At 42.4% G+C, this 26,769-nt stretch overlaps 1 long non-coding RNA gene across 3 annotated transcripts; it reads right to left on the bottom strand.

The window, feature by feature from the left end:
• Positions 1–2,570: 2,570 nt before the first annotated feature.
• Positions 2,571–25,258, bottom strand: LOC137150828 (uncharacterized). Of its 3 annotated transcripts, none has more exons than XR_010919079.1 (4): positions 25,135–25,258; positions 9,551–9,752; positions 3,598–3,637; positions 2,571–2,624 (listed from the first exon to the last, which is right to left on the bottom strand). It is a non-coding gene; the product is annotated as an uncharacterized lncRNA (long non-coding RNA). The 3 variants fall into 3 exon arrangements; XR_010919078.1 differs by lacking the exon at positions 25,135–25,258 and adding an exon at positions 11,005–11,136; XR_010919080.1 differs by lacking the exon at positions 25,135–25,258 and adding an exon at positions 10,034–10,122.
• Between the last annotated feature and the right edge of the window lie 1,511 nt (positions 25,259–26,769).

Genomic DNA, 26,769 nt, shown 5'->3' with positions numbered 1-26,769 from the left:
AATGGTACCTGGGTATGATCTTTTAGTCAAGAAAGTTCACAAACCTGTTGCATACAGACCCATCTCTTCCTAAGTATAAGGGATCTGGTTTGAATCAATTCTCAGAGTACAAAATTACAGGAGACTCATTTATCTGGCCTATGTAAGGAAAAGGCAGCAGAAACCAGCCAACTGTTATTTGTATTATTATTCCTATTAAATTATGTATGTCCTGAATATTAGCCCCTTAAAGCCTTTAAACAAGAGGGATAAGAATGTGTATCAGAGACATTTATATGTATGGTTCTTTATAAGAGTACATAAATCAGAAAGAATATTACACTGAGTCAATCTAGCAAAATATTCTCTTCTAGGAAAACGTCACTGTGGATGTGGAAGGCTGTTAGTAAAGACGATGGCTGCTCTTCAAAGAGATACAGCACTGCACCTTCTGGTTTGACAGTTCTGTACTCAAGTAGATTACATAGACCTGGTCTACATTAGAGAGTTTGGTCAACAAAAGGTGACTTTTGTCGACAAAACAATCCCGGTGTACACACTGCAACCACCCTTTTGTCGATAAAACTGCCCTGTTTTGTCGACAAAATAAAACCACTTTGACAAAAGGCGTAGACACTGTGTCTCCTTAGAGCGGTGGAGGGGCTGTCATACTTGCAGAGCAGTGAAATTGACAAGGGGGGTGCTGTGGGTCACGAGCGGCTGCAAGCCTGGATGCGGGCGACTGCCACACCGGGACCCAAGCAAGCCACGAGCAGGCCCGCAGCCAGTCAGCAGCCACCTGGGGCTTGCCACCTTTCCAGGTGTCAGAGGGGCTGCAGCCGCCTGTGCCCGGGCTCACAGCCTGGTGGCTGCAGCCCCGCTGGCATCCCGGCTGCATCCTGCTGCCGGCATCCCCCACATACCGGGGCGGCAGCTGCCCGCGGCCTCCAAGCATCCCGGGTGCGAATGAGGCTGTAGCTGCCTGTGCCCAGGCTCACAGCCGGGCAGCTGCAGCCACACTGGAAGCCCGGTTGAGAAGCCATGGGCGGCTGCCGCTCGGTTGCGACTCCTGGCACGAGCAACTGCAGCTCCACTGGCAACCCGGGCACCGGCAGCTGCAGTTCTGACTCGGCAGCTGCCTCCCAGCTCCTGGCTGGGAGGTGTGACTGGGCAAGCGAGGGGAGGGGCTGAAGCCGTCTTCCATCTGGGAAGTCCCTGAGCCCCAGCTGAGATCGGTAGCGGTGGGGGGACAGCCAGGAGCCTGTGGCTCTCTCAGCTCCCCCCACACTGCCCTTTAAGTCAGTGGAAGTGGTCCTAGTGAGGACATACTCCACCAACTCATGGTTAGCAGTGTGGACATCAGCCACCGCTGTAATTATAGCAGTGGGTGAAAGCTGACATATCTTATGTTAACAAATTTTTGTAGTGTAGACATAGCCATCATGTAAGCAAAGTAAGGAATCAATCCCGCAAATGTTTACTGCTGTGTGAAAAACAGTATGTGATCATGTAATTAAGGACTGTATCATAATGTATACACACAAGGAGGTCTCCTTAACTGTGGCAATCCCTAACTTTTGAGTCCTTGAATTTGCTACCTTAATTATGTTTTTAACTTTTTTTGTAGTGTGTGTGAATTAATTATATATGGATATACATACATTATTAATTACAACTACTAAAAAAAATTGAAATAAAAAAAAAAATGAAAATATTTCCTGCATTTTTTTTTTTTTTTTAAAACCACCTCAATAAACAAGAAAAGGTCTAATATATTTAGGGTGGAATGAATAGATTCGGCTACTGGTTACACTGGACTTGATGGCAAGTTGCTGCATAAATTCCATCTGGCCAATAATGTATACCTTCAATACTATGGAATTAAGGGAAACAAGTTGTCTATAGGACAACCAGCTCAATCAGAGTTTAGTTTAAATTAAAGGCTTCCTTAATGCAGAAGCCATTCTGTTAATCTCCTGAACTGTCCATGGACATGTTAGTTGGCCTCTGACAGGAAAAGATATTTAAAAAAACCCTTATCAACTTCATACAAAAATAAACCTGAGAAAAACATTTCCTTTTTCAGTGGCTTCATGACAGAGTGGAAACCGAAACAAAAACAAAAACCACCTCATGGTTGTTCCTGGTTGCATTTTGTGATTTTTATTTTCACTTCTAGTCAAATGTAATTTTCATGAGGGGTTGCTAGATGTTTGACTTGCTTTGAAGTGACTAACTTGAATAAACTCAATTGTCTTCTGTTTTGAAATTCCTATTAATGGTTCTCAGACTAGATATGGAAATACCACGATTTTCAAAGCCCTGCATAGAACTGATCCTAATAATCAGAAAGACCATCTATTTCTACAGCCACAACCTCCCACAACAGTTACTCTCCACTGGAAGAATAAAACCCTTGACCAATACGGGGAGAATAGGAGATGGAATCTTTGCGAGTCAGACAACACTAGGGAGTCTAGGGAGCTCTCTGAGAACTTAAAAAGTGCTCTGCTATGATACAAGAATAACCACTAACCAGTTAAATGCAAACCTGCCTCTTCGACAAAGTTTTCCACACAAAAGTAACCTTACTCACACCAACCTTCCCATGCTTCTTTATTCAACAACCAAAATCAAGCCTAAGTCTGTTGGGAAAAGAGAAGAAGATATCAGTGTTTTTATAACTCTTGGGAGGTTCTCAGTTACTATGGTGAAGGGCACCAATACAAGAATCTTGATAGACAGCAGATAGAATTTGCAGCCTTTCTAATTCAGGCAGGGATCTGTCTTCATTTGAGAGAACAACAAGGTATAGAATATGTAAAGCACTTTGAGAGACCCCTGGGTGAAAAGTATTAGCTACTAATCTTCCTCAAACTGGTTATACACCAGAGCAGCTCCATTTAATTAAAAAGAAATTAATTCTGACTCGCACAATGGGAAGATCAGAATCAAGCCTAGAGATATTGTGGAATATGAGATGCCTTTCTGAGTTGCCAAGTACACAGTGTCCCTGACCTTTGGTTAAATCAACCTATAAGAACTTTGGTTGATGATGTAATGCTTGTATTCTTATACCCTGCAACATGTGTATCACTGGACATCAATGAGGCACTTAATCATAACCTCCCTAACATTAAAATTAGCAAGGGCTAATTTTCCTGAACTTTACAGCCTCTCTCCTCATTTCTACCTCCATAAATAAGGCTTTTAAATGGAAACAAATTAAACTAAAATAATGTATGTACCCAACTACTGTACTTAAGGTGTTCCATTTTCCACTCAACATAAATTAATGTTTCCCATAATCTGAGGTATGGAGTGCTTTGTGGACATACCAGCTACTATTGATAGCACTCTGCATGACACCACCAGACATCAGTTCAATGAAGAGTAAGTAGTTCTAATATTTGATGCTATTTGTGTGTTTGTTAAGAAGATCAGTAAGGACAGGAACACTTTGCCTTTTATTTGTGTAGTTTCTCTGGCAACCAGCACAAATAACATAGGTAAAATTATAGTCCCATCACACTCCATGTGCTGACAGTAATATATAATTACATGCCTCTCCTAGAGGGAAGCTTTCTTAGCATAATCCTATACAGTCTTTTCTCTCACCTGTTTTAGGTGTTTCTTCATTTCCACAGCTTGCAAAGCCCTGGGAAAAAAAATGAAAATACTTGGGCTTGTTTTGCTATTGCAGCCCTGGCTTTGAAAGGATACGACAGGAGTAATTCAGTGAGGATCTGGTAGGAATAATCCTAGATTATTCACAACTAATAGAAAGTGGATATGTAAAGTCATGAGATGTTTCTGAATTTTTTTTTTAGTCTGTTGGTAGATCGTTTGATACAATCCTCATCTGTCTAAAAAGTGGCTGACCTTCACTATTTCTAAGGAAATCTTGGCATTAGTACCTAAACACCAAATCCAGGTTACATTAAGTTTCTCCTAGGCTAGAGGTGTTCCCCTATCCCAGGCTTGATCACCTTTGCTTATGTGATGGCTGCCGTCTTGGTCAACTCACCAGGGATTGAGCTGAAGACCTTCTGAGTTAAAAAGCATGAAACACTGCACCTTGAGTGAAAGTTCTCTAGCTGGGGCTTACAATGGGATGTACAAACCCTGCACTGGAAAGGAAGGGTAAAAGAACTGCTTTGGGCCCAGGCACATCACTCTGCCACATCTGCAAAGCATGCATGGGTTGGAGGAGGAGTTTAAAAGGGGAGCAGACCAGCTCACTAAGAGGCAGCCAGTGGAAGAGAACAGACCTACACTCTTAGCTCCTTTGACCATGCACTATGGAAGGTCAAGCTGTCTGGGGCCTCTGGCTACTGAGATTCTAACTGAACTGGTGAGGGGAAGGACTCTGGATACTTGCAAGGTCTGAGATTTACCCTGTCATTTGTTTTCTTCATGCATCTTCACTTTGCCCTTTAGCATAAGGAAACTGGCAGGAAGCAATCCAGGGGAGCAGTAGTGCAGCCCCTTTGAGGTACAGAATCCCTGCTGCCAACCACTGGGCCCTGGCTTGGAACCTGGAGAGAGGGTAGGCCCAGGTTCCCCTACCGACCCCACAGCCAGTGCTGAAGGTGAAAAGCCTACACCTGATATGGGGAATCTGGACAAGGGAGATGGTGAAAACAGGAGGATAAAGACACTAGGTCCTTGGCCCTAATGTGGCCTGAAGCCCTTCCTGTGAAGATGGGGCTATCCTTTTGTGGACTCAGTCTGCCTCAAAAGGGGTGGACATAATTCATGACCAGGCCACAGGGCTGAGTCATGGAAGAAGGCAGACCAGAGTGGCTGTCAAGCAAAGCACCAGGAAAGAAGAGAACCCACTACAACCATGCGCAGCTGCAAGGGAGCATCCGCAGTGAGTGAAACCCCTTCACAGGCTGTAACAGAATCGTATCTGCTGCAGCTTGGGCAGAGGAGGGGGACCTGTGTCACACATTCACCAGTGGGTTACACTTACTGGGGATTTTGATTCAGTTTGCATTTTGCCTCCTTTGATTATTGCAAGACAGCCTCTGCTAACAGATGAGACTTAGTCCTGAACACTTTCAGAGCAGGCAGTGAGCTCAATCCTATCTTTTCCAGCAGAACGTTCCACAGTCAGCCAATAACATCTTACCTCAAGCTCTCCGCAACTTCATCCCTAGATGAAACTTTCCACGGGAAATATAGTTCGTGAATAGTCATGAATGGAGACACTGACTCTAATGCAGCTGGGGCCACACTGCGATTATTAGAGTTAACCCCTTTATTGTTGCTGATATAAGAATGAGCTTTGGCAGCAGTTTTCTATTGGAACAATCATTCGTATTAATGGAATACACACTAGGTCTGTTGGATCACATGTTTCAAAGGCAACTGGGATGCTGTTCACTAATTAAGAGATTAAACAAAGATGACCAAAAGCAAAGAAAGAGAGGAAACCCTTGAATGAGAGCGAGTGAACAAATAAGGCCATGAAATCAAAAGTGAAAGATGGGCCTTAGTTAGATGGCCATCATTCAAAATGATGATGAATGAAAATTGATCACCTCTTCAGTTTAACTTATGTAGTTTAAGGACAAAAGTAAACTCCGCTAAAACATATGGTAAAATTGTAGAACTGGATGGAAAATTGAGTGACAAATATGAATATTTTTCCTTTGAATATTTTTACAAACAGCAAATGCTACGAGTAGTGGAACCTGAGCAAAAGGCCTTAGTATAAAAAAAGCCAATGGGGTGATCTCTCAGAAAAATAGCTAGCACAAAGGCAGTTAAAATAGGTTAAAAGCACTACTCCAGTGTGCCCTTTGCTACAGCTTTTTGAAGAAGCAAACACTATGCTGTTAGCTGGCTGTCCACAGTCATCCTTTCCTGTGATGGCAGACTTTGTATGGGATACATATTCAGCTACATTCTACTCCCCATCATGAAGGTTTGGAATGTAATGGCCAGAATTTAGTTTCTGAGCCCAATCCAAAGCCCACGGAAGTCAATGGAAGGACTCTCATTGGCCACATTATGACTAAGAAAGACGCTTACATTTTGGATACTCTGAAGAAGTTGCCAACCTCATACTTTCCTTTTGACTTCATTTATGTCCTAGGGGATCTCCAATGAAAGCATTTGCTCGCCAATGAGGTATTCAGTGGTACCTTGAGAATCACAGATGCTTTCCTCTAGCATCTCTTTCCCTGAACCCAGTGCCCAATTTCCCACCAGCTTCTCTCAGATTTAGACTTTTTAAAAGAAGAATGCTAGACATCTACTATGGTGAAGTACTTGAAGGATCTGTCATAAAGATCAGATCAGTCAGTTTGTTCAGGTCAAATAGCTTTTGATTTTTCTCGTGCTTCACTCCAGTTGCTTCCTTTTTAAAAAGATTAACGGTGCATGTCTCCTTCTGGAAACCACGGTACCCAAGAGTTCAGTTCAGTGCCAGATGGATGATTTGGAAGAGAGCTTTCACCCCTTGACAGCACACCACTCATTAGGGATCATATTTAAGACACAATCATTCATCACATTCTACTTTAGCCTTTGTGATAGATATCCTGCCCCATCTTCTGCTGTAAAAGTCACAGAGCTATTTCCATCAAACCATCTGTCCAGAGAAGCATTTTCCCTGGTGACACTTGTCACAACAAGCCTAAGGAATCAGCTGAATATCTAGAATGATTTAAGACTGACCTGTATCAAAAGTCAAGCACATTTGCAAGCATGGGCAGCTTACTAAGAGGAGGACAAAAGAGGGATGATCCATTCTGATCCTGGAGCTAGAAAACAAATGTGGTTGAACTTTTCAGTTGCATTTAGTGATTCCCTCGTCTATATTTAGTGTTTGAAAGGAGGAGATTGGATAAGGAACACAAGAACTTTCCTAATAGATGCAGAAAGTCTGTTAAGTGTGACTGAAACTGGATGAAAATATTACGGTCTCCATCATTCACTCTTCCAAGCATACTAGAATATCAGGTAGAATGTGCACATGGCCCTGCTCTATTACATCTCACCACCATGCCATTTCTCTTCTGCACAAATGGCCTCATTACAGTAATTCCCAACCTATTTCATGCCATCAGCACTTTCACCTTTGTCTAAACCCAGGGTCAGTATATTAACTTGGCTGAATTTGTGTATTAAACTGAACAAGAAAGTGTAAGGAGAAATGTACTGCTGAATAACAAAAGTTGAACTGAAGAGAAAACATGGTTCAGGGAATGAAATGAACTTAATGTGGTGTATTGAAAACTGTGTTAAAATTATAAGCTATCACTTTCAGTGTAAGACATTTCCTGGTCCTGCTTGCAGACCAGGGGGTTCTTTAGGGAAGCATGCAATCAGTCTGCAAAGAGCCAGCCTAGAGCAAAGTGGGTTTTGTTATGCCTCTGTGTCTTAGAGAGCAGGCTGCTCTCTGTCTCTCTCTGATTCTTGTATAGCAGGGTTCTAGGTTCTAAGAAATAAAGGGGTGCTATTTTCCACAAAGATAAAAACATAAAATACTCCTCTGTGTGTATGCCTTGAACACAACACTTGAATATAAAGAGGAAAAATAGTATTTTATAATAAGCCCATTAGAGCAGCACCAGTACTAATAACACACAAATATATCTGGTAGCTTTTGTTTACTACATCTCTTTGATTTGTCTTTTGATCACATCAAAAAACATTAGGCAAATGCAGAATAGAGGCAAGTCAATTTGGTCATGCGATCCGTTACCCAGAGCATTCCCACTCTTTACGTAAAGTTTTGCCAAAGAAAAACAAAGTTTTCAGAGCCACGGTGGCACTTGTAACTTTGTAAAAATCAGAGACCAGAGTTTGAAACTCTTGAGTTTGCATTTCCTGCCCCACAGCACAGGTTTCACGAATACTCCCTATTCAGCAGCTGGTCCGGTTCAGTGCCTGACTTCCATCTCCAGCGCGCCATATTCCAGTTGGTCAATAAGAGTTGGGTGCTCGGCATTTTTTTTAAAACAAATGCACTTATTTAGCCATCCTAAACTTATATTTAGGAATCTGTCTAAATAAGTGGCTTCATTTTTAAGGGTTCAGAGTACAAAAAAGCTCTTAGCTGCCTCAGTGGGAGCTGTTGGGTGCTCAAAACTTGTGAAAACCTCCCATTGTGTTCAGTGGTGCAGGATCAGTCCCTGACTAAAGCTTTAGGAACTGAACTATAGGAACCCATTTCTGAAAATGGGTTTAGGGAATCTTAAGGGTGGCTGACAAAGAAGGGAAGAGAGAATATCTGGCCCAGGACAAGTCTACTGAAGGAGGGAGGTAGAAGGAAAAGGAACTCAGGCAATTAGAATGTCCTTTGGGGCAGGGAGCTATTGAGAGAGAAGTAATGAATATCTTAAGGAGCAGAAGGTGCCTTTAAAATCTTTAGGGGTTTATCCCCATTTAAGAGTTTAAACATGTTGCAACTCTTCAGTTTGTGTGTTTACATTGGGAGCCACAGGAATCCCATGAATCCCAGGCCACAAATGTCTGTCCTCCATCGTGTGGCACTATATAACATCCAGTACAACATAAAAGCAGCATAATCTCCTGCTGTTCTTGCAGAGTCGAGCACACCACCAGCAATATGAAATGGATTAGGGTCACACATCACAGTATGCAGAGTTGTTGTAGCTGGGTCGATTCCAGGATACTAGAGAGACAAGGTGGGTGACAGTCCCAGGATATTAGAGAGACAAGGTGGGTGAGGTAACATCTTTTATTGGACCAACTTCTGTTGGGGAGAGAGACAAGCTTACGAGCTTACACAGCGCTCTTTTACGGGTCAGCTAAGCACAGGTGGGATCTCCTGCAGCTGCTTGTAAACATCTGCTGACCCTGTCAAACTGCACAGGGCTTCCCTCACCATCTTCTGAGAAGCAGCGTTCACCCGTGCAGGAGCATCAGCCATAAGCAATGCAGTCATGTGAAGGTACCAATTAAGAGAAAATACTTGGACCTGATCTTGCTTTACTTGCTTGTGGCAAAGTGCACGCCTTACTGTGCACTCCCTGCACACCCCTCACAGCTGGATGGGCATAGACCCTGCCCCCTCACAGCTGGGTGTAGTACAGCAGGTTCTCCTCATCTAGTGTCTCATTGACGGTTGCTCTGGACCTGCCGTGACCTCCCTCTTCTCTTGACTCAGCCCTCTGGCCAGCTCATGTTTAAGTCCACCCCTTCAGGGGTAACAGAAAGTCTAACAAGTAAATGTCCCAATCCTTACAAACTGACTCTGGGCCCCACGGTGCTGACATCCTGCTCATGGCTCCCAGTCATCTTTATCCCCTTCTCAAGAGTTTATCACACAGTGGCTGGTAGGGGATCCCAGGTCCACCCACGACACTAAGTTCCAGTTCAGGGACCTTATAGCCAGCAGCCCAGATTGGTTCACTCAGACGCCTTGTTGCTGCCTCCTTGGACTTCTTCCTACCCACAGCCTGTCAGCAGGCCTCTCCCACAGCCTCTATAAGTTCACCCTTCTCTCAGGGCCAGGATGCACAGGGTTCTCCCCTGGAATCACCCCAACAAAACCCCAAACTAGAAGTACAAATGTAAATTCCCTTCTAACCTCCTTGGGCTTGACCTTTTGCTCCCCTCAGCTGAATGCATCACAGAGCTCAGTTCCTGGAAGTCCAGCTTCTGCCCTGTTATCAGGGCTCACCGCTCTGCATCTCTTCTGGCCTCCTGCCAGACTTCGCTACTTAGGAGAGGATCCCAAAGCTAGCTCTCCATCTGGGCTTCTCCTGGAACCTCCAGTCTCTCCACTCACCCTAGTCAGAGAGAGAGAGAGAGAGACTACAGAGTAAATAGGCCCCTTCTCCTCCAGACTTCTTCTCTCTGAATACTAACCACCCAGCTCCTCTCCCAGCTGGGACTCATCCTGGATTAGGGCTGACCCACCCTCCAGGTGCAACCAGGTGGGTTAATTAGCCCCAGGTCCCCATTAACACTTTCACTACCTGTGGAATAGACACCCCATCACACTGCTCTATGGGAATGTGTAGCTAAAGCATAAGCAGGGTGCACAGTATGAAAGAAGAAAACAACTAACTTTCCTCTTTCTCTTATCCTTGCTGCCCAGAATATCTTCTTCTCCTCCTTTGTAGAAGTTCCCTAGAAGCGCCATTGGAAATGCTTGACTGCATAGCAAAAGCAGGGATGGAGACAGTATTACCTTTAAGTAAAGCCAAACAGTTTCCACCCTTTAAATTGACAGAGCAACACTTGCAGGTGGGTGTGCTGTGTAATCATTAGCTTTCTTTGTTTTCTGTCCTTCACATAGTTTTCAGTCCACATGACAGCATTCATATTCAAATCAATTTGAATTAAATGTTTGAGAGAGACTGTCAAATGTGTTACTAAAATCTAAATTCTGAATATTACATCTACCACTTTTTTCATCCACTAATTTTGCTAGTGTCAAAAAAAAAAAAAAAAGTCACATTTGTCTAGCATAATTTCTTTTTATAAATCCAAGCTGTTTATTGTTATCTTCTGGGGAAAAAAGATTACTTGCACCTTTGTTCCATTGGTTTCCTAGTGCTGGAAGTTAGACTTCTCCATTGCTTTTTTAAAAATCGTATCTTAATGCTTCATTTTCCTACAACTTTTCAAAAATATTTGTCAATGTTACAGTAGGTTTGTTTGGTATTTCCCTCAATACTATCCAGACCCATGGATTACTAGATGAACACCATATAGCTCCCTTATTTTCCATGCAGCCTCTTTGTTTTTTGTTGTTTATTTTTTGTTTGGTTTTAATTTCAGATCTTTTGGGAAAGTTAATCAGACCTCTCAAAGTCTAAATGTGAGCTGTAATGTGTGACTGTGGATGAGTGAGCGGCCCCTATGTGTCCTCTGTGGTATCTCTGCTCCGCCCTTTATTCTCCCTCTTCCAGGCCACTTTTACAGGCACTGCACACACTTGCTTGTCCAATCCTTCACAGGGATCTGGATTTATTCAGACAATAACTCAAAAGTAAAGCTGAGTCCCAAAAATCTGTTTCAAGACTTGTCTCTTACCTCAGAGCCCAGCTGAGCGAAAGGGTTCTTTCATCTAGTCCTTTTTCTTTTTCATGCACTCTGAGGGGGTGATCTGCCTAGGGTTTGGCGTGCAGCTGTCCTGCTGAAAGCTGAGTCCCCTATAGACTTCCCAGAATCAGCTCCCTCAAACACCTTCTTTAGCTTTTTTATAAGGAACCAGCTGCTTTCAGTTCCCTCCTTGTGCAGGTGACACTCATTTAGCAAGCCTGCTGCAGGCTTGAAGTCTCCTGTCAGCAGCTCCCTCACTCTCTCTGCCTTCTCACAGTGACCAAGCTTCAAAATGAGAGAGACACAAATAAATATTTATGCAGGAAATGTAACATGCTGTGGAATTCCTTCCTTCAGCATAAGCAACTCTGTCGAGAGCCTCAGTGTCATGATTTTTTATCTCTGATGTAAACAATTTTCAACAATAAAAGTGAGGAGACAGAAAATGTATGTGGAACACAATTCACTTTAAGACTAAAATTAGTGATGTCCCTCAAAACGAGGGACAACTGAGAGGTATGGCTACGGCTTTTACTGTGGGGTTGCTATTGGCTGTGCCTCCAGATCAGGATGTACTGTTGCCCAGAAAGTGGTTTCTATAGCAGCCATAATCACATAAACACTTTCAGATTCTCTTTCCCTCACCTAGGTAATCTTTACAGGGGCTGAGGAAGTTTGGAGCAACTAAAAATCTGATGATGTTGTTTTTGTCGCAAATGAAAAGTGAGCAAACCCCACACTGAAGGATCTGTGAGCTCAGGCATTCTTGAACTTCAAGACATTATGGGTACATAACAGCCAGAAAAACAACTCATTATTTTGCAGCCAGGAGCCCTTCTGATCATTCATATTAAGCTATGGTAATACTAGAAAACAGTAAATTTTCATCACATTGAATGTGCAAAATTCCCATTAGCAGGAGGAGCATGAACACCAGAATATTAACAACTCATTAGTTTGAGCTAATTTTAAAAAGCAAACCATTTACAGGTTGCAAGTGGAAAGCAATTAATACAGTACATTGCTAAAGAAAAGTTACAGACACCTGGGCAAATACAGCAGGCCAAGCAGGATTCAAAATCAGTTATGCCAACACAAATATCCTTGAAACCCAGACATCAAGCAGTAACATCATATTAGAAGGCAAAACATTAAGAAAGTAGAAAAGTTAATTTACCTGGGCAGCACCATAGTAGTCAATAGAGACCTTGAGAAAGAAGTGATGTCATTAAAGCATCATTAAATGATGCGTGGAAATTAAAGATACAGAGCACCAAAACAAAACTGAGAATTTTCAACTCCAATGTAATCTCAGTGCTAACATACAGCTGTGAGAGTTGGCGATCTGTTAAAATGTTCAATAGAAAACTAGACACCTTTGAAAATAAGTACCCATGACATATTTTGGGCATTGGATGGTGTGACAGGGGCTACCGGAGGGTGGTAGAAGGGCGCTACGTTAGCCCAAGAATGATCAAGGCCCTGTTCCCCTAGCAGCTGCCCAAGGCTCCCTCCAGGCTAATCAGGGTCAGCTGAGGCCAGAGCCAGCTGGGACCAATTAGGGTCAGCTGAGGCCAGAGCCAGCTGAGACCCATTAAGCACTGCCTGGGAGCAGATATGAGCTCCCTGCCAGGCAGACAGGGTGCTCTTGGAGTTAGCAGGAGCTTCAGCTTCTCTGGTGGAGTGGCCACTTAGCCCCGATGGGGTCCAGGGTAGGGAAGCAGCCCAGAGAAAAGACTTACGCATTTCCTTAGAGCAGCAGCCAGCCACTGCTGTCAGCCAGGGTCTCTGGGCTGGTGTCCGAAGGAGAGGGCGGGCTCTGACACCCCCTACCCCAAACCTTAGAACCCAAGGTCCCTAGGGCACTACTCGGCCTGCGAGGGCCTGAGGGAAGACTGGTCCGAAGAGAGACGGCCGCCAGCTTGAGACTGGTGGGAGCCCCAGGTGGCCATTTTGTGCCTACCACAGTGAAAAAGCGCTCGGCCCACGGGAGCACGAAGGCCACCCCATCACAATGGATAGACTTTATCATCAGTGACAACATCCAACCAATTGCTTGTCTCCACTAGAATCAGAAGGAAAGATTGGACATATTTGGAGCATTTACTCTGGATACCAACACACAGACTCCCATATGAAGCTGTCCAGTGGTAACCAATTGGTTTGAGGAAAGAGGGCGCCCAAGAGAAACCTTAAGAAGCACCATTAGCAGATAGGCAGAGCAGAAGAGTTGATCTCATGGTCACTATGGATCAGCTGGAAACAGCAGCTAATAACAGAGAGGGATGGAAGAGACTGAGTTCCACTCTGTGCGCCAACATTGGTGCAAGGAGGTTGTAATAATAAATACATTTCTAAATAGCGCTGGACATGCACAGAAACGAAATGGGGTTACTAAACTTGAGTCCTCGTTTTTGAAAAGCAGATACATATAGTGTACAAGAGAGTAAAGCTGTTGTAGGATTACACCCCCTTGTTCATCAAATTATATATGTACAGGAGAGGCCTATACATACATCAACAAACAAGGCAATATGTTGGCCAGACTGAAATTATATTTTTTAAATTTAAATTTACATTAACACAAAATACATACAAATGTAAAAAAAAAATCAAAAATCAGATCAGTTCCATCCCATACACAGAGCTATCCCACTGGAAACACAGACCTCAGCCTTCCAGGCATTCCTCTGTGCCTAAACCTTTCAGGCCCTCTGGATTTTGGAAGCTCTCAGAACAAATGCTCAGTCTCTTCTAGTCCATCCTGCCAGCCTTGGGTTAGGCATCACTGACAAAGTTCAAAGGAAAGTCTGTCAAAGGATCATCCTGAATAAGTAAAACCTTGCCAGGGTTACAGTTAGGAACAAAAGGGTTTCCCATCTGCATGCTAGAAACAGAAAACACACTTGAATATCAGGCTCACTGAATTCAGTTTCAGAAAGGAAAAGTCATCCTTTTCTAGATAGACATTGACCAGGCATCTCCGTTTTGAGTTTATGCAAATACCTTGCAGCTAGGATTCTTAGTGTTAGCTTTTAGCGTTAGCTTGTACTCTCTCCTCAGACAAAAAGTCCAATTAAGTCTATGGGAGTTTTGCCTAAGTAAGGACTGCAGGATTTTACCCAATGTGAGAAAATAATTCAATTACGGTGGGATTTTCAAAAGCGCTCAGTGATGGCCTAGCTTTGCTCCCATTAAAACACATGGAGTTTTAATATTGTCTTTACGGGAGCAGTCACAGAGTTAGGTCAATGCTGGGTACTTTCAAAAATGTCACCCTTACAATACATCTACACTCAAGTTGGAGGGATAATTTCCAGCTCAGGCAGACATACATATGCTAGCTTTGTTAGCATGCTAAAAAAAGAAAAATTAAAGCTAGTGTCCATAACTCTACTTGAGCTGGAAACTACACCTCCAGCTCAAATGTAGACCTCCCCAGTGCATGTAGACAGACAAGCGCTAGCTCTGTTCAAGCCAGCACACTAAAAATAGCAGTGGGTTCACAATGGCACTGGCAGTGGCTTGGGCTTATCATCTAAGTACAATCACGCCCAACCCCGTGGGTACAGATTTAGGCAGCATGGGCGGTGGCTTAGGCTAGCTGCCATGGCCACACTGCTATTTTTAGCGCACTAGGTCAAGCAGAACAAGCACATCTGTCTGCCCTCGCTGGGAAGCACGCTCCCAGCTGTAATGTAGACATAACTCTCCCAGTTCCGGACACTGTGGGTAAGTGCACTTTTCTCATTCGTGTGTAATAAAATGGGATGCAGTGTAGTACAGTATATTAAGGGTAAAAGTTCCCACGCCAGTTGTGTTTCTGCTTTTGCACATGCGGCCTCAGATACCTTGTCTACTCGACTAGAAAAATTAGTACCCATTTGACAGCAGCTGCTATCAACAGTGTAGCACTAACTGCCCCAGTGGTAATAACAGTGTAAGTTTTTTACCACAGTGCCAGGAAATCTTGGTCTGTTTTTAAAAGGATTTTCTAAGCAGGTTTTCACAACATGGAGGTAAAACCCTCTGAGTCCTCTCCATATTAGTAGTTCATCGTCAGTCTAGCAGCACTGTGGTAGGATATTCCCATAATCGGAGTACCAATTTTCCTAGATTAACCTGTGTCATCGACCCTTGCCAGGGACAAAGAGACACACTCTGTTAGCAGCTGGATCACCCAGAAGTTTATAAGTCTGCTTTGAGTTAACAGAGGTGGGTCTTTTAGCTCAGGCAGTAGAACTTCATGCTTCTATATCCAGATACCCAAGGTTGAATCCCCACTGCTGACAACCAACTCACTGGCAAAGTGTGTCATGTCTCCAATTAACAACTAGTCCATGTAGAGTACAATAGCCTTCTACTACAGCCAGTTAATGGAGTTATTGCTTTAGCTCCAGTTGTAGAGACCTGTGCTATGACAGCGAAGTAGGGTTGCCACCTTTAAGGCCCAGAAAAACAGGCCACTGGCCATGCTCTCCCAACCTGACCATCCTCTTCCCCTCTCGGTCTCTCCACCCCACAGCTTGACCCTCCTCTCCCCTTCTCAGATGCCCCTGCCAGCTTGACTCCTCTTAGGCACCCCCCACAGCCTGACCCTTCTCTTCCAATTTTTGGATACCACCTCTGCCTGGTACCCCCCCAACCCATGAGCCCTTACATACACATGCCAGGAGCCTCAGTCCTTGAGGGAACCCCCCTACTGTCCTCTCCCAAAAAACCCTGCCTCCCGCTCCCTACTCCTTACATTACCCTCCCTACTGGTGAGCCTAGCCCTCAGGTGACAGGTTTGTCTTGCTTATTGGCCAGTCCCCAGCACTGAGAGGAGCCACAGCCATTTTGGTGGGCAGCAGGTGAGTGCCCAGCACGCTGCACTCACACAGAGCAGGACCCAGATGCTGCCTGGGCCGTGGCATGCTCCCAGCTGTGACGTGCACAATCAGAAGTTAAGATCATTGCATGGATGGCCTCGTGCATGAAGTGAAAAAAAAACAGCAGGTTACATCTTTTGACTGGCAACTGGCCAACCAGTAGAAAAAATAGCCAGACTAGCCAAAAACCAGGGATATGACAGGTTGAGGATTAATACCCTGTTGCTGATCTGGAGTTGTTAGAGATGTGCACAGACTTACAAGTGTTCTTGAAGTCCTAAAATCTTACTAAAATCAAAGATAGTGAATAATTAAACAAACAAACAAAAGCTTAGCAACAATGTGGAATGAGGTTGTTATAAAGAAGATGGTGAACACTTGTTCTCCATGTCCACCAAGGGCAAGGAAGAAAGTAATTGCCTTAGTTTGCAGCAAGGAAGATTTAGGTTGGATATTAGGGAAAACTTTCTAGTGAAGTTGTGGAATATCCATCACTGCAGATTTTTAAGAACAGGTTAGACAGGAGTGGCAAACAGGGGAGTTTTGCGAGGGAGTTTAAAGAGGGAGTGTGAGAGGCAGATACACCTAATAAACACACTGTAAATTTAGGCCAATAACCACCCTCTCAGAAAAATAAAAAACAAAGATCAAACAAAGAAACAAAAAAATCTGCAAGAGTACAAATAATGCAGGTGGAAGTCGAGCAGTAGTGGGTGGGGTTATCCAGTTTATTGCATTGAAGGCAGCGTGTACTATTACCTGTCTTGTGGCCAGGTGACACAGTTATGAGAGAATTGGACTTGACATACCACAGCCATATTATGTACTCAGTCACCATTATTTGCAAGCAAGAACAACACATAGTCAGGAATAATTTGGCCTTTGACTAAGCAAACGAAACAGCTGCACAGTTTCAGTGTTGCTAACAAGGACAGAAAGTGACAGATTCATGAAAATGGAAGGGAGTGTGGAAAGCTGACCTTGAGTCTGGGTGTCTGTATGTTTCTTGCTGGGAGATGCTTTACTGATAAGTTGAAATTATGAGTTCTTTGCTGTTGCTTGGGAAATTGTCAGCCCATTGGGGTTACTATGAGTTATGTGCTTTGTTTTGAGTAACCTATAAAAGAAATTAGTTAGAGTGTGTGGGTGAATTTGGAGAGATTGCTAGGAGACTGACATCAAAATCCCCAGCAGTTAAGAGGAAGGCTGGCCACCGGAAACCTGCTACTGATCACTCAACACCACCTCAGAACTTCGGATAATTATATCTGGGGTGCTCTAGACCAGTGGTTCTCAACCAGGGGTACACATATCCCTGGTGGTACGCAGAGGTCTTCTAGTAGGTACATCAACTCATCTAGATATTTGCCTAGTTTTACAACAGGCTACATAAAGAGCACTAGCAAAGTCAGTACAAACTAATATTTCACACAGACAATGACTTGTTTATATTATACTATACATTGAATGTAAATACAATATCATTATATGGTAAAAATGAGAAAGTAAGTAATTTTTCAGTAATAGCGTGCTGGGACACTTTAGTATTTTTATGTCGGATTTTGTTAGCAAGTAGTTTTTAAATGAGGTGAAACTTAGGGGGTAAGACAAGACAAATCAGACTCCTGAAAGGATACAGTAGTCTGGAAAGGTTGAGAGCCACTGCTCCAGAAAATTGCTATTCTTGATGTGTGCTTTAGACTCAATAAAAACAAGGATTTGGGGGTGAAAGCACTCTCGTGTATGCGCCAATCAGTTATCAGATGGAGGAGCTGTGTCCACATTGATTTATGTCCTGACATCTCCTGGAAAACACAGACTAGTTACCATAGTTTCAGATTCAGGAAACCCCATGTAACAGCATATGTATGCCCAAGAAGGGCTCTTGAGACCAGAGTGGCTGAACTGAAGGAACGAAGGGAGATAGATACATAGATGAGACTTTCAGGGATACAGTAGAGTGGTCTCAGCCCCTGTCTGACAGCTTCTGTGCTGTTGAGGAGGATGAAAGTCTCAGGGAAAGAGAACATCAAGCTGGAGCAGGGAGAAATGATCCCATAGTTGGGCTTCCAGATGATATCATGGTATCCTCTCACTCTGAAGGTACCCCTCCGGGAGAGGGGACCCCCATTAATAGGAAGATACAGCTATAGAAATATAGATAGTTGCGTTTGTGATGATCTGGAGAACCACATGATGAATTGTCTGCCAGTGTGAAGGTTATAGACCACTTGAGACATCTAGACTGACTTATGTGCAGTGCTGGGGAGAAGCCAGTGGTCATGGTACATGTACATACCAATGACATAGGGAAAGAGAGGAGAGAGGTCCTGGAGGCCAAATTTAGACTGCTAAGAGATTACAGGCCAGGACTACACAGGAAGAATGCGCTCCACCTAAACCAAAATGGAACCAGATTGCTGGCATGTAAAATTAAAAAGGTTGTAGAGGAGTTTTTAAACTAAGGACTGGGGAAAAGCCAACAGGTATGGAGGAATACACAGTTCAGACAGAGACATCAGCTAGGGGAGGATTTATTAAAGGGGATACTCTATATCCTAGTAAAAAGGAGAGGAGAGAAGTTGTTAAAGTACAGATAGAGACTAAAAGAGAAACGGTCAAACAAAATAGAGTCCCATTTATTTACATCACATAATAGCAGGCATCTTAATATTGACAAATTTTATAAGTGCTTGTATACAAATGCTAGAAGTCTAAATAATAAAAAACTAAATACTGAGCTGAAGAAGAGCTCTGTATAAGTTCGAAAGCTTGTCTCTTTCAGCAACCAGAAGTAGGTCCACTACAAGATATTACCTCAACCACCTAGTGTCTCTAATATCCTGGGACCAACACATCTACAACAGCAACAAAAGGAAGTACTTTTTCACACAACACACAGTCAACCCATGGAACTTGTTGCCAGGAGATGTTACGAAGGCTAAAAGTATAACTGGGCTCAAAACAGAATTAGATAAGTTCTGGTTTAGACAAGTTCAATGGCTATTAACCAAGATGCTCAGAGATGCAACCCCATGCTCTGGATGTCCCTGAGACTCTGACTGCCAGAAGCTGGGGATGGATCACTTGTTAATTGCCCTATTCTGTTCATTCCCTCTGAAGCATCCGGCTCTGGCCACTGTCGGAAGACAAGACACTGGGCTAGATGGACCATTGTTCTGATCCACTATGGCCATTCTTATGTTCTTCAACACTATCAGGGATGGTCTAGGTTTACTCTGGTCTGCCTCAGTGCAGGAGGCTAGACTAAATGACCTCTCAAGTCAAGGTCTGCTTGGGCCTAGTTTTAAAGCCTGACCCAAACCCAACTAGACCACAGCCAATCTGAACCCGTCCTGAGCAGGTTGAGTTCTTTTCCTATCTGATCTGAATCCTTCACTTGTAGTCAAGTCCCATTAGGTTTGGGTCCAGCTGCAAGGGTCTCCCAGCCCAACGTTCCATGAGGGAGTTACACTGCCTTATAACTCTTTATGGAAATTAAGATTAATGGGAGTTCCAAACCTAATCTGCCCTGCGCAAAAATTAAAAAGACCTAATGTTTCACATTTCAGCCCTGATATCAGAATTCTAGTAGGCTGGGAACTTTCATGCTCTAGAACAAATCAGAATTCCATGCTCTAGAGGGGGGCCAAGCTGCAGATTTCAGATACAAATTTCAAATTGCACAACGTTCTGAGGCGTTTGGATCCAGGAGTTAAGTTCATGCCCACATCCACTATTAATAACAAAAAGTTGCACAATGTTCTTACCTGAGAGGGTGGATGTGGTATTTCATTTACAGACAACTTTTCTTTAAAGAGCAATACCATTTAAACACTGACACTAATTTTATTTTCAACATATCTTTGTGAAAATCTTTTTTATTGAACTAAAACTATTAGTTTAAGTTTATTAGTTAAGGAAATTCCTCCTAACATAAATACATATGTTTTCTACAAGTTCTATGGCCAATAGAAACTTATTTGAACTGTAAACAGAAGCTGAGGGTTGCTATGGTGTGGTCTTTTGCTCAAAGGCTATTTAGTTCTTTGAGCGAACAACAATACCTACAGTGAAGTTCATGAAACACAGAGCACAGGAGTGAAACAGCTTTCCTCAGCATGGTTCTGCATTGTCCTTATTTCAAGAAAACGAATGTGATATTGCAAGATCAACAGCAAAGGTACGTACAAGCAAGAAGTCAGAATGATCAGTTTTATTGTAGATGGGGTTACTTCAATCTGTATTTTGTGATACCAAGATACAAAGCAGTTCTCAGTTTGATGGTTTTTGAAGTTTTTACAAGCTCAAACAACAAAAGTTATAGGCTGCCTATAGTTAAAATACACATTCTAAATTAATATTTACCATATATTAGGCTAAAGGGACATTTAAGAGACCCCAAGAGGAGTGTGAGCTGCTGCAGAATGGGAGTACAGAGTGTTCAAGGACATGATGCAGCTATTTATATTACTACCTCTACACTTAAACATGCCTCTCAGCATTTGATGCAAACGGTATATGGCTGTTAAAACTGCCATTAGCTTTGAGTTCAGTTCAGTCTGAAAACTTTTTGCAATCCTAACCGGTAGTATTCCAGCTACAGGCACCCTCAGTGGGCCCACAAGCTGAATGTTTAGATGATTCACTCAAGGTTTCAAGTTTCTATATGAATTTTTTTCACAAGAATATTATATCCCCTTTACTGTGGAGTTGCTGAGGCATCTCTAAAATGAATCCATTTGTAAGGCCTGGTCTACACCTAAAAATTAGATCAACTTAGCTATGTCAATCAGGGTTGTGATAAATTTCACGCCCTGAGCACCCTAGTTAGGTTGACCTAAGCCCCAGTATAGACACAGCTAAGTCAATGGAAGAACTCTCTTCTCTTAGAGATTGATCAACTACGGAAAAACTCCTTCCAGCACTGTAGGGAGCATCTACACTACCGCCCTATGGTGGCACAGCGGTAATATCATAGCCATGCTGCTGTAGTGGCTATAGGGTAGACATGGCCTTAATTAAAAGATAGTTTAAAAACTCTAAGTTATTTGTTATGTCTACACTCCATCTACAAGTGTAAGAAAGCTGCTTATGCTAACTAACTGATCAGAGAGTATGTGTCTTACTAAAATCAGAAATACAGTAAGTATATGTAAGGGTAAAAGCTTCCATACTAATTCTGTTTAAAATTTTACTTCTAGTCTCAGATGTCCAGTTTTTCTGAATAGTCCTATAAGGTTATTAGAAGGAAAGATTGGTGCTTTTAAAAAAAATTAATAAGAAAGCCAATTTTAATAACAGTGGTTTGGCTCACATGGGAAGTAGTTAACTACAATAGGAGTTACACTTGTAATAAAAGTCAGGCAAAGAATTGAATATTTCACCCCTCATTAGTAAAAGAAGGGAATATGTGAAGCCAGAGTTCTGTTGATTTATTATTAATAATAGAATAGAATGAAATATCAATTTGTTGTATGGCCATTCCTCCAAGACAGAGAGAGGAAGAGTGTGAAGAAGTACCTTTTATTGATCAGTTCCATCATCTCTTATTTACGTAATAAATTATTCTTTGAAATAAACAAAAATTCAAGAACTTCTGAAATAGGAATGTGGAAAGATATTAATAGGAAAATTATTTTTAAGACAAAATGTAGATTATTAGAATTTAAAATATTAAATCTAATTTCCTTTTCACCATTTATAGCTCATTTATTTTTTTAATTTCTCTGAGCTTGGACAATGGGTATAGACTAGCTGCTTCCACTTCTGTCTCTAGTCAGTCAAATTCTTTTTTTAGGCTATGCACCTAGGTGGTGCAAGTACTGCAGGGAAATGTTTATATTAATACATTTATTTCCATAGGGGTTTTTTTAATTGTGAAAATTTGTCTTACATTTTGTAAAATCTTGTTTATAAAACCTTAAATTTTAGGCTAAAACTGATGATATTCCTTACGTACTATATGATATTATAAACAACATAATCTATATTACTAATTGAAAGAGAAATAAAGTAAATCATTCTATTGATCTAACTCATTTACTAATTTGGGCTGTATGTTTCTAAAATATTAAATCAACTAACTAAACTTGTATCTGATCAGGTTATTGTCTTAATTAAATGTCTGTGTACATTTAGAGTAGGCTCAGATGTCCTTGTGTCTTTATCAAATGTGTCACAAACACATCATCTCTGAGTGAACTATGACTAAAAAGCAAAGTAGTAAAGAAATCGTAAGGACTTAATTCCATATGTCTCCATGCATGAATCAGCATAATATTCCCCAGATGAGCCTATGCAGCATTAATATACATTAATATTCTGGCTACCACTGTCGTTAGTAAAACAAATGGGGTTGGAATTAAGGGGAGCAGTCTGCATGAGACAAGGTTCATGATTCCAAGGCCAGATGTATGCACTCCAGAAATACACAGATCATGTTCCTTTACTCCTAACATCTAATTTGAAATGCCTTCCATGGCTCCAACCAAGGAAGACCTGCAAAGCAGCATCTCTTTGAGACTGAAGAGGATCTTGAAATTTCTGTCCCATTGTTCCCTTCCAAGACCCAGCTTTTGAGTCAGGCACATGGACTGAGTCTGAATCAGATTTTAGTCCCAGAACTGTGGATAAAACACAGTACATGGTACAAATTTAAAAACAATTTCTTATGTGTTGTAAATAACGCATACACTATCTTTCCTAACTGAAGCTCTGATACTGCTGCAACTGCTTATGCATGTGCTTAATTTTGTATGTACCACTGAAGTCCTTGCAGGATCAAAGCCTAGAACACTAAAATCCCCCATATTATTTTGCTGCATCATTATGTGAGGCCAGTGACCTAGTCTTCAAAGTCGCCAGGTCTCGACTCTAGAGGAAGCAGAGGGTGATTGGCACAGTTAAAGACAAGGTCATATATTTTTGCATGAAGATGAGCACAATAAACCATGGCAAAACCACAAACAAAACTTTCCCATCTTAGCCAGAACTTACCCCAGCCTTAGTGGGTCCTTCAAACTCTGATGCTGCTGTAATCTGCCCATTTCTGCAGAACAGCAAAATTACAATGTCAAAGAAGAAATTCAATAAGAGACTGACAAACATGCCCACCCATAGCAGACGAATATCATTAATTTAATCATATAGTCATTCCCTTGAATTAATGCTCTTCCTTTTTGAGAAATAGCAGGAAAATGAAATCCTGACAATTCAACAGCTGCAAATCAAGGCCTCATTTTTAAATAGGCTTTGAAGGATTAGATTTTTTTAAGGCAGCAAATGTCAGTAAACATCAATTTCACTGTACACACACAAACCAATGAAAAAATATTTCCATCAATAAAAATTCAAATTTACAGACAGGCAAACAAAGAAATATGCTGCTTGATGCTGCACGTTTGATTGACTTCGTAAATCTCGACATTTGATGTTGGCAATTTGTGTTTTAACTATTATAAAGCTTTAACCTCCATGTCCACTGTCATTAAATAGTTGTCTGACCCTTTCTATAGTCAGATCCTGCCCACAATTTCATGCAACTGTGAAAATGTATGCCAATAATTGAAAAAAGTCTTTAAAATAAACATTGATATATTGTCTGTCAAAATTATAAAAATATTAAAATTGAATTCTTCTATGGCTATTTTTAAATAAGGAAGCCTTTCTAAGTAGCTGCAATTGCAAAACTAGGAGTAGGATTTTAAAGAGAGTGTGTGGCAGGCACATGAATCCCCATTGGGCCCCTGAACATCTCAACCTATGAGTACAAATTAACACAAACAATTGCATCCTGCTTTTCACTTGTGGCCCATCAGACCCACTTCTCTACATATTTGGCCCCAGAGTCAGGTTTGGTGGTTAGACAGATCGATTTGATGGCGGCAACTGCATTATTATTCCTATAACGATTGTCTACTGCTATTTTGGAAGCTTATTAAACTGGCCTCAGCATTCCAGGGGAAAGTCCATTCACATGTGGCCTGAGCAATCTAAGGCAGAGGCCTTTTGAACCCAGGTCCCTCTTGCATGGGAGTGGAGTACTGCCTCTCATGCAGACAAACTCTGAATCAGTCTCCTCAGTAAAACCATAAAAGGATCTTTACAAAGCTGTCTGTCACAAGAAGAGTCCAGCCTGACACATTTTAAATGCTAACAAGTGCTGCTGATCCAATTTTGTTTGACTGCTCCTGACATAATGTCTTGGGATTCATGAGGGGCCCAGCTGTTTTTCTTTCATTTTTGCATTGCTGCCCAGATATTGGCATGTGAAATGTTGCAAGATTGAGCTAAAAATTGAAAGTTCAAAAGACAGTAAGGAAGATTTTACAATGTTTGGGCGGCTGCTTTCTTTGAGGACAAAAGGTGCCAGCTCCACAGCAAAACAAAACAAAACAAAACCAAAAACAAACACACCAAATAACCCTAAGAGATAAAAGACAGAAGTGAACTATAGAATATACATGTGATCTCAAAACAGAAGAAATAATCAGCCTAACTAGGGTTTCAATGCACAGGCTGTTACCTACTTTCTAGATCTCACAGACAAACATGGTCCAGTCTACAGATGGGGTGTTATGGCCCTGTTTTTAGTCAGCTAGGCACTTCTTGCTAACACAGTATGCCTGGTCAGTTTGGATCTGATCAAACCACTTTAAAATGAGAACTGTGCTAGGTCCCTACCTAGTTTAGAAAGTGGATTGCAAACATCAGTTTTAAATGGTTTTGTCAGTTCAAAGGGATAGCCATCCTGAATCAGACCAGGGGCTCAGCTAGTCTAGTATCTTGTCACTAACAGCAGAAGATACAAGAGATTCAGAGAAAGGTGCAAGAAACCCTGCAGTTATAGGATAAATTGCTTGAAGAAGAGTTTCCTCCTAACCCCCAACAGTTAGAGGTTGGCGAAAGCCCTGAAGCATGGGGATATAATAATAGAGTTTCTATTTTTAAAAAGTAAATGGTGTCTATGCCAGGTAAGCAGACAACCACAATTAAAGCATTAAAAATGTTTTGCTACAAGTAAAACTTGTGGTCAACATTTTCAAACCTGGGTGCCTAATTTTAGTCCATTAGATCTGTATTTGGGGGCCTCAAGGGAAGTAGCTTGATTTTCAGTCAGTGGAAGCTGCAGGTGCTAAGGACCTTTGAAAATCAGGCCACTTTTATTTAGGTGCCTACATATGCACTTAGGTAATGATCTTTGAGCACCCAAGTTTGTAAACTCTGACCTTAGTTTATTTAAACTTACCTACAACGACTCTGTTAAGCAACCAACCGCTCAAACAGATGCAGAAAAGCAATTATGAAAGCTGCTCTCCCTCTCTGAATATGGTGAGGAGGTGGCAAATGGAAACCTTCTTAGGTGCTGGTCAATGGAAATGCTCTTGGGTACTTTAGATTACAACTAACTAATTGATGACATCTGGAAAGAGAGTGAAAAGGCATCTTGAAAATTAAACTAGACTCTGAAATATCATATTCCACAATGAAATATACTGCTACAAATACTATACTACACCATGAGACAGAGAGAGAACACCGATGTGAATGGTGACAAGAAAAATCAGATACTCTTTGGCAAGCCTGAAACAGATCTCCTCAGCTGGTGTAATTAGAAGGCCTGCCTGCTAATAATGGCTATTTGTGTTTGTGGGTGTAGATTGCTGCTTTACTCTAGTTTCCTATTACACTGATAACAAGCATAGCCCTTTGATACTTAAGTGGTCATGTTATTCCAGAAACTAATGAAGTTCTCTCAGAATTATTTAGACCCATTGTGGAGGGGGAAATGGAAAGATAAAATATTAAGCTATGTTGTTCTATTATGTAAGGGCAAGGGCTCCCTCTAGTGATGAGAATGTTACTTAAGCAATTACGACCATCAAATACAAAACAATAAAGGCCTAGTGTGATTGTCTATTCCAGTGACACGTAAAGTGGAGGGCGTGAGATGGATCATGGGGGGTGCGGACCAGGGGACAGAGCCGGTCCAGCTCCACGGAGACAGAAGCAGCTGCCGCTGCCCACCTCCTGCAGCAGCAACAGCAGCCCCCTGCTGCTGCTGGGCACACGGGCTCCCCACGCTGCTGCTGCAGCTGTTGCTTCTGCTCCCCGCTTCCTGCGCTGCTGCCGGTGCTCACTGCTCCCCGCGTTACTGCTGCTGCACTCCCCACTTCCCATGCTGTAGGCCCTGGTTTTTTTCTGAAAGCAGGGGGCAGGGGGAAAGGGGACGCGATTGTTAGGGCCTACAGCGCAGGAAGTGCCCCCCTAACAATTGCACCCCCTCTTGCCCCGAACCCTCCCCTTTTAGGGAAAAAACAGGGCCTACAGTGCAGGAAGCAGCCCTCTGTTTTTTTCTGAAAGGTCCTCCCCCTTTCAGAAGGGAGAAAGGGGGTGCAATTCAGGGGAAAGGGGTTGCAATTGTTAGACAAAAGTCCACGGGGGGGGGGGGGGGACTCCATTTATAAAGTTTGAGAACCACTGGTCTATTCACACGCTATGATTTCATGGCTCTTGGCTGGATTATTGTAATGTGCTTTATCTGGGACACCAACTGACAATGACTCATACATTTCAGCCACAGAAGAACACAGCAGCACAACTGCTGCAGGGCCTTTGCCTATAAGAGCTCATGAGACCCATATATTGCAAACTGCACCTGCTGCCTGTTCTCTGACAAGTATACGTCAAGATTTTATACATAAACTCCTTTAATAACATGGGACCTAATAAACCGTATCTGGAATTATGCCCCACTACGGTAACTAAGAGCAGTGATGACTGAAGGCCTAGTGTCCCCAGGTGTAATCTCAAGATGATGGTAGGACAGATGGCTTTCTCCTTCAAGTGCCACAAGTCTGCTCTGTAATGCTCTCTCCACAAA

This window comes from Emydura macquarii, unplaced genomic scaffold, assembly GCF_026122565.2.
Source record: "Emydura macquarii macquarii isolate MOO-44397 ecotype Brisbane River unplaced genomic scaffold, CSIRO-AGI_Emac_v2 contig_1027, whole genome shotgun sequence".
In the NCBI taxonomy this organism is placed as follows: domain Eukaryota; kingdom Metazoa; phylum Chordata; order Testudines; family Chelidae; genus Emydura; species Emydura macquarii.
Note: the sequence above shows the minus strand (reverse complement) of the source record. Positions and strands in the feature narration are given on the sequence as shown.